This window comes from Petaurus breviceps, unplaced genomic scaffold, assembly GCF_028583685.1.
Source record: "Petaurus breviceps papuanus isolate PSGF00001 unplaced genomic scaffold, PetGlider_PUasm1.0 90723, whole genome shotgun sequence".
Classification (NCBI taxonomy): Eukaryota; Metazoa; Chordata; class Mammalia; order Diprotodontia; family Petauridae; genus Petaurus; species Petaurus breviceps.
The window spans coordinates 8,507,329-8,517,281 of NW_027187323.1; the positions used below are offsets into that span (position 1 = coordinate 8,507,329).

The window sequence follows — 9,953 nt, forward strand, 5'->3', positions numbered from 1 at the left end:
CAAGGCCATTAGTGATTTACCTACAGATTCTGAGAAGTGTCCTTTGCTCTTATTTTTTTAGACTCAAATATAGCAGTGGCCTTTAAGTAGTGACTCAGAATGAGGAACTTTAAATAAGTAAGAGGAAGAAGTTGGGAAGTATTTTTTTGTTGTTTTGTTTTTACTATCTCTTGAGTTTTCTATTACCTCAGTTTCCTGACTAGGCTTTGCTGATGTTAGTGATTTACAGTAATAAACAGTGAGATAACAGCAGGTTTGTGTGGGACAGAGGTAAATCTGCATCTAACATGAGTAATGCACCCTGCAGTGAAGGACAGTGGGAGGCATGAGAAAAAGTACTATAGCTATTAGAGATTCTTAAATAAGAATTAAGGCCATATGTACATATCACAGAGCAGGTGCAAGCTATTGTTCCTACCCCATGGCCCAGGTGAAATCTAACTAGCCCTTTGACTCAACTTGAAAGGCCATTTTGGAAGTGTGCATCCATGCTAGCTGTTTGCAGAACTGTCCTTAGATAAGAGGCATAGCCTGCATGTTCAGGTGGGTAAGAGTGCATGACAGTCTTTTTGGAACACCTGGTGTTCTAGGAGCACAGTATCAAAGGTCCCTGAAATGTCACAAAGAAGGCAGAAAGTTCATACCTGCCCTCCCAGGACTTACAATTTAAAAGGACACAGGAAAAAAACAAGTGAAAAAATGTCACTGAAATATGCACACCGTAATTGATTTAGCCTAGGTGAATTGAGAATTCTCAGGAAAAGAATTTCTTGATTAATGAAGGTCAGCCAAAAAGGTTTTGTTTCATCCTGTCTACAAAAAATATTTCTAAAAAGTATAAGACAATTTTCTTGCCTTAGTATCTTTCTTATCTAACAGGTGTTTAATGAATATTTGAGATTGATTACAAAGGATCTTAAGGTTCAAATTCAACAAATAAAATTGTGTTAAGCACCTACTTTGTACAGAGGGGAGAGGCAGTGTTGCATAGTGGAAAGAAAACTGGGTTTGCAAAGCTGGAAGATCCACATTTGAATCCTACCTCCCACACTGAATTACTGTGTGGCCATGGACAATTTACTTAATTGTTCAGAGATCCAAGCACCTCTCCCAGATGATCTGCCTTATCTTCTTCAGCTTCCAGAAGGACTTTCCAAATGGGGAGCTCCTTACATCAATGACATCTTAGGTCTTGAGCACACATAAAAGACATAGATATTATGCTAGGCCTGAGAGATGAAAACAGGGACTCTGAGCACATAAACTGACCCAGAGGTAGGGCATATAGGGAGGTGAATTTGAGTCACACATACAGAGAACTAAATAAAAATTAGAACATGGTTCAGTACATTTTCAATCCAATTTAATAAACTCTCAATAACCATGTCCTATGTGCCAGGCACTGTGCTCAGTATGCTGAGAATACAAATAAGAAAAAGATAATCTAGAATCTAAATGGGGGAAGACAACACAAAAAGAAGCTGAAAGGAGTGGGAGGGCAGGGAAGCCACTCTGGGGACTTGATGTTGGTAGAGGTGAAACCAAGCAGAGGAGCTAATGGAAAAAGAAGTCAGCTGGAAAGTTCTGAAAGTTCAGAGCCCTCTCTCTATTTGCTGTCATTCACTCATTTCAGTCATGTCCAACTCTCTGTGACCCCATCTGGGATTTTCTTCGCAAAGATACTGGAGTGGTTTGTCATTTCCTTCTCCAGCTCATTTTACAGATGAGGAAACTGAGGCAAACAGGGTGATGTGACTTGCCCAAGGTCATACAACTAGTAAAAGTGTTAGGCCAGATTTGAACTCATGAAGACGAGTCTTCCTGACTCCAGACCTGGCACTCTAATCAATGTCCCTCTCCATATAAAGGATGACTTTGGAAGGAGTTTACTTCTCCACCCTCCAGACATCCAATAAAAGGGTAAAGGTAACTGAGGGAATTGAGAAAGTGTTGAGTGTCAAAAACTGAGTTAATCAACATGATAGATATTTCAGGTGAACAGCTTATCCTGAAGAGCGAAGTGAGTTACTCTTTAAGTGAATTACATAAACACGATCAAACAGTACCATGAACAATTAATGCAGGAAAAGGTAGCTAGAGAGATCAAGATGGGCTTCATGGGTATGGTGGCCTCTCAATCAGCTCTTAAGGGAGGGAAGGATTTCACAGTGGAGAGATGAGGGTCATGTGTTCCATAATGGGGAACATCATATTCAAAGGCAGTTCCTCAAGGTTATCATTCTGGATATCAATCTTAACCGACATGGACTCTTCTGCAGGATTGAACTGAATGTGCACCAACTTCCAGGCACATGGTCTGTTTGTTTTCCTTTTTCTTTCTATTTTTTTTGTTATAGCACAACTTATATTTCAAATGAAAAAATGGGAACTTCCTTTCCAGTACTTTGAAGTCTAAAAGATGCATCTAGAAAACTTACTACTGTGGAAAATGAAGACAGCTTAAAACTGAATAAAGGGGGAAGATTTTTTTTTTATTAATTGCTGTTACATTGTCCTTCAGGAGGCTGAGGAAGCTTCATACTTTATTTAGACATCAATAGATGTTGAAGCCCTTGCAGAATCACTTTGATGCTATGTGAATTTTGCCATTTTGCTATCACAGATATGACTTTTGGGTCCACCATTCCATTAGAACTATTTACTCCATATTAATTTTTGCTACAAATATTACAAATGGGGGTGCTTCTGGATATTTTGGTCCACATTCTATTTTTTTAATTGATTTGTTTCCTTTTAGTTTACAGGATTCAATTCCACAATTCCTTGAGTTTCACATTTTGTCCCCCTCCCTCCCCTCCCTGCCATGGCGGCACATAGTCAAGTAGAGGATCTATAAATACTTTCACATTATACATTAGTCAGATTATAAAGACGGATTGTATCAGATGGAATGAAAAATGGTAAAGAGGACATAAAACCAAACAAGAAAGGAAAAAGATAAGGAATTTTGCTTCCACCTGGATATAAACTCAGTTCTTTCTAGTTCTTTCTCTGGATGCACATATTTCTCTCCATCATGAGTCTTTTGGGGTTGACTTATATCACTGCACTGCTGAGAAGAGTCCAGTCTATCAAAGTTGGTCATCACACATACGTTGTGTCTGTAATTGTGTACAAATTTCTCCTGGTTCTACTCTTCTCACTCAGCATCAGTTCTTTTAAGCCTCTCCAAGTAAATATGAAGACCTTCTGCTCCTCGTTTCTTGTAGCACAATAGTATTCCATAACATGCATATACCACAACTTGTTCAGCCATTCCCCAATTGATGGGCACCCCCTTAATTTCCAATTCTTTGCCACCTGTAATGGGAATGCAAATTTGGAAGATCTTCCCTGCCCCTAGGCTAAAGTGCACCTGAAGCCTGGGGTGGGACGCTTGTTTTTCAGTAGATACTTCTTGATTGGCCAGTGAGTCAATAAGGTTGTTACATTCTCTGAGCCAGGAGAAGGGAATATAAACCCTGATTTGAGGCTTTGTTTTGGGGTCTCACTTTGAGAAGTGTTCTGTGATTTGATCTGGATTCTGGGAAGCCGTTGTCCAGAGCCCCCCGGCTTTGAAAAACCCAGATGTTGAAACCCAGATGTTGACTGGGTATGGATGTAATGGTTGGACAGTTTGGAAATCTGTCTACTTGATCTGTTTCTGTCTTGATAATTCTGCCTGTATACTTTGAAGTTCAGGGTGCTGACCTTTTTCCCCTGAACAAGGTAAATGATATATGTCTGACTGATTAAAGTAAGCTTGTTAACCCATTTTGAGTTGCTTTCCTTTATCAAAGCAGATCCAAGAACCTGTGCTGGCAGCAAACCCTGAGGACGCTTGGGGTGCCTGCTGCTACACCACCACAAAAAGAGCTGCTATAAACATTTTTGTACATATGGGTCTTCCTCCCATTTCTATGATCTCTTTGGGATATAACCCTAGGAGTGGTATTGCTGGGTTAAAGGATATGAAATTATAGCCCTTTAGGCATAATTCCAGATTGCTCTCCAGAAAGGCTGGATCAGTTCACAACTCCACCAGCAATACATTAGTGTTACAATTTGCCCACATCCTCTCCAGCATTTGTCATTTTCCTGTTTTGTCATCTTAGCCAATCTGACTGGTGAGATGTGGTACCTCAGAGTTGTTTTGATTTGCATTTCTCTAATCAATAGTGAATTGGAGCATTTCTTCATGTGCTTATAGATATCTTTAATTTCTTTCTCTGAAAACTGCCTGTTCATATCCTTTGACCATTTATCAATTGGGGAATGACTTGTATTCTTATAGATTTGACTCAATTATGTGTATATTTTAGAAATGAGTCCTTTGTCAGAGACATAGGTTGCAAAGATTCTTTCCCAATTTCCCACCTCCCTCTTAATCTTGGTTACATTGGCTTTGTTTGTACAGAAGCTTTTAAATTTCATGTAGTCAAAATTATCCATTTTATATTTTATAATGTTCACTAATTCTTGTTTAGTCATAAAGTTTTTCCCTCTCCACAAATATGACAGGCAAACTGTTCCTCGTTTTACTAGACTGCTTACAGTATCAACCTTTATACCTAGATCATGCACCCATTTAGACTTGATTTTGGTATATGGTGTTAGATAATGGTCTATGCCCAGTTTCTGCCATACTATATTCCAGTTTTCCCAGCAGTTTTTGTCAAATAGTGAGTTCTTATCCCAAAAACCAGGGTCTGGGGGTTTATCAAACAATAGATTACTATAGTTAGTCATTGACTTTTGAATCTCATGTGCCTAATCTATTCCATTGATCCACTCCTCTGTTCCTCAGCCAGTACCTAGTAGTTCTGATGACTGCTGCTTTATGATACAGATTGAAATCTGGTATAGCTAGTCCACCTTCCCTAGCATTTCTTTTCATTAATTCTCTTGATATTCTGGGACTCTTTATTCTTCCAAATGAATTTTATTACTATTTTTTCTAGCTCTATAAAGTAGTTTTTTGGTAAATTAATGGGTATGGCACTAAATATATAATTTAATTTAGGTAAAATAGTCATTTTTATTATATTAGCTCAACCCAGCCACAAGCAATTGATATTTTTCCAATTAGTTAGATCTGAATTTATTTGTGTGAAAAGTGTTTTGTAGTTGTGGTCATATAGGTCCTGAGTTTGTTTTGGCGGGTAGATTCCCAAATGTTTTATAATGTCTACAGTAACTTTAAATGGGATTTCTCTTTCTATCTCTTGCTGTTGAATTTCATTGAAATACATTGGAATGCCAAGGATTTATGTGGGTTTATTTTATATCCTGCAACTTTGCCAAATTTATTTATTTTCTCAAGTAGTTTTTTACTTGATTCTCTAGGATTCTCTAAGTATAATCATCATATCATCTGCAAAGAGTGATAGCTTGGTCTCTTATTTGCCTAATTTGATTCCTTTAATTTCTTTTCTTCTCTAATTGCTACTGCTAACATTTCTAGTACCAGATTGAATAAGAGGGGTGATAGTGGGCGCCCTTGTTTCACCCCTGATCTTATGGGAAATGCTTCTAGCTTCTCCCCATTACATATAATACTTGCTGATGGCTTTAAATAGATGCTACCTATTGTTTTAAGAAAGGCTCCATTTATTCCTATACTTTCTAATGTTTTTAATAGGAATGGATGTTGTATTTTGTCAATAGCCTTTTCTGCATCTATTAAGATGATCATGTGGTTTCTGCTAATTTTATTGTTGATATGATCAATTAGACTGATGGTTTTCCTAATATTAAACCATCCTTGCATTACTGGAATAAATCCTACCTGATCAAAGTGTATTATTCTTGAGATAAGTTGCTGTAGTCTTTTTGCTAGAATTTTATTTAGAATTTTTGCATCTATATTCATGAGGGAGATTGGTCTATAATTTTCTTTCTCTGTTTTATCTCTTCCTGATTTAGGTATCAGTACCATATTTGTGTCATAAAAAGAATTTGGTAGGACTCCTTCTTCACTAATTTTCCCAAATAATTTGTAGAGTATTGGAATCAATTGTTCTTTAAATCTTTGATAGAATTCACTAGTAAATCCATCTGGCCCTGGAGATTTTTTCCTAGGGAGTTGACTGATGACTTGTTCAATTTCTTTTTCTGAGATGGGGTTATTTAAGTAATTTACTTTCTCTTCACTTAATCTGGGCAACTTGTATTTTTGTAAATATTCATCCATTTCCCTAAGATTGTCAAATTTATGTGCATACAATTGGAAAAAATAATTCCTAATTATTGTTTTGATTTCCTCTTCATTGGAGGTAGATTCACCCTTTTCATTTTTGATACTCATAATTTGGTTTTCTTCTTTCTTTTTTTTTTATCATTTTGACCAAAGGTCTATCAATTTTGTTGTTTTTTCATAAAACCAGCTCTTAGTTTTTTATTAATTCAATAGTTTTCTTAATTTCAATTTTATTAATCTCTCCTTTGGTTTTCAATATTTATAATTTAGTATTAAATTGGGGATTTTGAATTTGTTCCTTTTCTAGGATTTTCAATTGCATGCCCAATTCGTTGACCTCCCTTTTCTCTAATTTAATCATGTATGCACTCAGGGACATAAAACTTCCCCTAAGAACTGCCTTTAATGCGTCCCACAAATTTTGGTATGTTGTCTCATTATTATCATTCTCTTGAATGAAATTACTGATTGTTTCTATAATTTCTTGTTTGACCCACTCATTCTTTAGGATTAAATTGTTTAATTTCCAATTAGTTTTTAGTCTGTCTTCCTATGGCCCTTTATTGCATATAATTTTTATTGCCTCATGATATGAGAAGGATGCATTTAAAATTTCTGCCTTACTGCATAGAATTGTGAGGTTTTCATGCCCTGGAACACAGTCAATTTTTGAGTATGTGCCATAAACTGCTGAGAAGAAAGTATATTCCTTTTTATCCCCATTCAGTTTTCTCCAGAGATCTATCATACCTATCCTCTCTAAAATCCTGTTCACCTCCTTAACTTCTTTCTTGTTTATTTTGAGGTTAGATTTATCAAGTTCAGAGAGGAGGAGATTAAGGTCTCCCACTAGTATAGTTTTGCTGTCTATTTCTTCCTCTAATTCCTTTACCTTCTCCTCTAGGAATTTGGATGCTATATCACTTGGTGCATATATGTTAAGTAATGATATTGCTTCATTCTCGATGGTGTCTTTTAACAGGATATAGTTTCCTTCCTTATCTCTTTTAATTAGGTCAATTTTTGCTTTTGCTTTATCTGAGATAAGGATTTCTATCCCTGCTTTTTTTACTTTAGCTGAGGCATGATGTATTTTACTCTAGCCTTTTACCTTTCCCCTGTGTGTATCCCTCTGTTTCAGATGTGTTTCTTGTAAACAGCATATTGTAGGATTATGATTTCTAATCCATTCTGCTATCTGTCTCCATTTTATGGGAGAGTTCATTCCATTCACATTTACAGTTATGATTGTTATCTGTTTCCTTCCCTCCATCCTATTCCTGCCCCGTTAATGTTCATATTTTTCCTCCCTTCTCCCTTCCCCCCTTTAATAATTTTCCTTTTGACCGCCTCCCTCAGTATTCCCTTATCATCCCCCCTCCCTTTTCTTCCCCTTTCCCCTTACTTCTTCCCTTCCTACTAACCACCCCCCCCCTTTTTGTAGCCCTTTCCCCTTCCTACTGCCTGTAGGATATTTTTATACTTAATGAAGTATGTTATTTCTTGTTCACACAAAGAGTGACAGGAACAAATCTCATGCGAAGCTCCTCTCCCTCCCCTCTTTCCCTCTAAAATGATACTTTTTGTGTTTCTTCTCCATAGAGTCCTATGTTTAATTGGTTGTTATTCCCTCCTTGCACCAGAACCAATGAGGGAAAAGTTCATATGATTCTCATCTCCCTCCCTTCTTTTCCTCTGCTATACAGTTTTTATGCCTCTTTGTGTGGCATAATTTACCCTTTTCCACTTCATTCATTCCCTTTCTTCCACTGCAGTCCCTTTGTAGCCCTTAATAAGATTTTTTTTAATTGTCATTTTGTGTATTTTATACTCATACCCTCTACTTGTCTATAACCAGTTTGCTCTTATCAGATATCAGGTATGTGTGTGTTTTCTTTGTTTACCTTTCTACATCACTGTTGCATCTTGTAATTGGAGGTTGAATTTTCCATTGAGTTCTGGCTTTTTTATCAAGAAAGTCTGGAACTCTGCTATATCGTTGGATGACCATCTCTTTGCCTGGAAGAATATGCTCAGTCTTGCTGGGTATATGATCCTTGGTTGTAACCCGAGCTCTTTTGCCTTCCAGAAAATCGTATTCCACTGCCTCTGATCTTTCAGTTTAGACACTGCCAAATCCTGTGCAATCCTCACTGTGGACCCTCAATATTTGAATTGTTTCTTTCTAGCCGCTTGAAGTATTTTCTCTTTTATCTGGTGGTTCTGGAGTTTGACCACAACATTTCGAGGATTTTTCAGTTTGGGATCTCTTTCAGCAGGTGTCTGATGGATTCTTTCGATTTCTATTTTACCCTCAGGTTCTAGTATCTTAACGGACTCTTGGAGAATGTTGTCCAGGCTCATTTTTTCATCATGATTTTCTGGTAGGCCTATGATTCTCAGATTGTCTCTCCTGGATCTGTTTTCCAGGTCAGTTATTTTTCCATTGAGGTACTTTACCTCTTTTTCTAATTTTTCATTCTTGTTGTTTTGTTTGACTAATTCTTGGTTCATCATAGAGTTATTTGTTTCAATTTGGTTGATTCTAGTTTTTAGCAAATCATTTTCCTTGGTTAATATTTGGAGCTCCTTTTTCATATCATATACTTTTCTTTTTAGAGAGATGTTTTCTTCATCATAATGTTTTTCTAATTCTGCTATTTTGGTTTTGAGAGAATTATTCATTTTGTCTTCTATCTCTCATTCGGTTTTCAAAGTTCCTTTTGATCTCATCTAGGAGAACTTTCTGTGCTTGGGACCCATTCCCTGTTGATGTTTCAGCTGTGGGTGTGGAATCCACATTGTCTCCCTCTGAGTTTGGTTCCTCCCTTTGAGGATAGTAGGACTCCAGAGTCTTTGTCTTTGTAGTCTGCTTTCTACCCATTTTGAGGCAGGGCCCTATCCACGCCCTTCCTCTAGGGATCCCAAGCCTTTACTGAAGATGGTTTTGCCCTGGGGCAACAGTTACTATGTTTTCAGGTTCAGAGGCGGGGTTTGGAGCAGGTGAGGTTCACTCTGTCATCTTGGTCTTTGGAGGTCATGATAGGGGCTTTTTTTTTTTTTTAATTTCTGGGCTATGAAGTGGTAGCCCCATGAGTATTTGCTGTCCAGGACAGGGGCCCCTGTATTTGGTTCTTACCTTGCTCTTTCCAGTCCCAGCCCTTTGGTGATAGGCCTGGTAGTGTCCCTTGTGGTTGGTGGGCTGACTTGCCCTCCGAGTTGATCAGGCCCCTTCCAGGCCCGCCTCTGCCAGCCACGCCTTTTGGGCCTGCCTCTGCGTCTGCCAGCCGTGCCTTCCAGGCCTGCCTCTCTCCACATTCTATTTTAAGACTATATATTCGGTTTTCACAAATTGTTCTTGGAGGCCCAATAATCATTTCTGTCCATCTTGTAAGTGTCATATCTTCATCATCTTTAATACCCCAGCTAACTGTCCCATATCCTACTCCTTTCTGACCTTCTTCAAGTTCTTCCAACAGTCAGAAATTTCAAGGGACTTTCACTCCTGAGCCTGTGGTCACCGCCATCTTGTATTCTTCTTTCTATTTTTTTAACTAAAGTCCTGATATAAGCTTATGTTCTGATGATTTGGTTGTTTTCCCTGAGGGCTGAGCATAGCAAAATAAAATAAGGGACTTGGACTAGATTATCTCCTTGATCCCTCTCAGCCTAAAAATTCTATAACTCGGGGCAGCCAGGTAGCACAGCGAGTAAGAGCACTGGCTCCAGTGTTAGGATGACCTGGAGATCGAAT

At 37.9% G+C, this 9,953-nt stretch overlaps 1 pseudogene; it reads right to left on the minus strand.

Annotated features, from left to right (window-relative positions):
* Positions 1-2,257: 2,257 nt before the first annotated feature.
* On the minus strand, positions 2,258-9,726 carry LOC138145026 (ubiquitin-conjugating enzyme E2 variant 1-like; annotated as a pseudogene).
* Between the last annotated feature and the right edge of the window lie 227 nt (positions 9,727-9,953).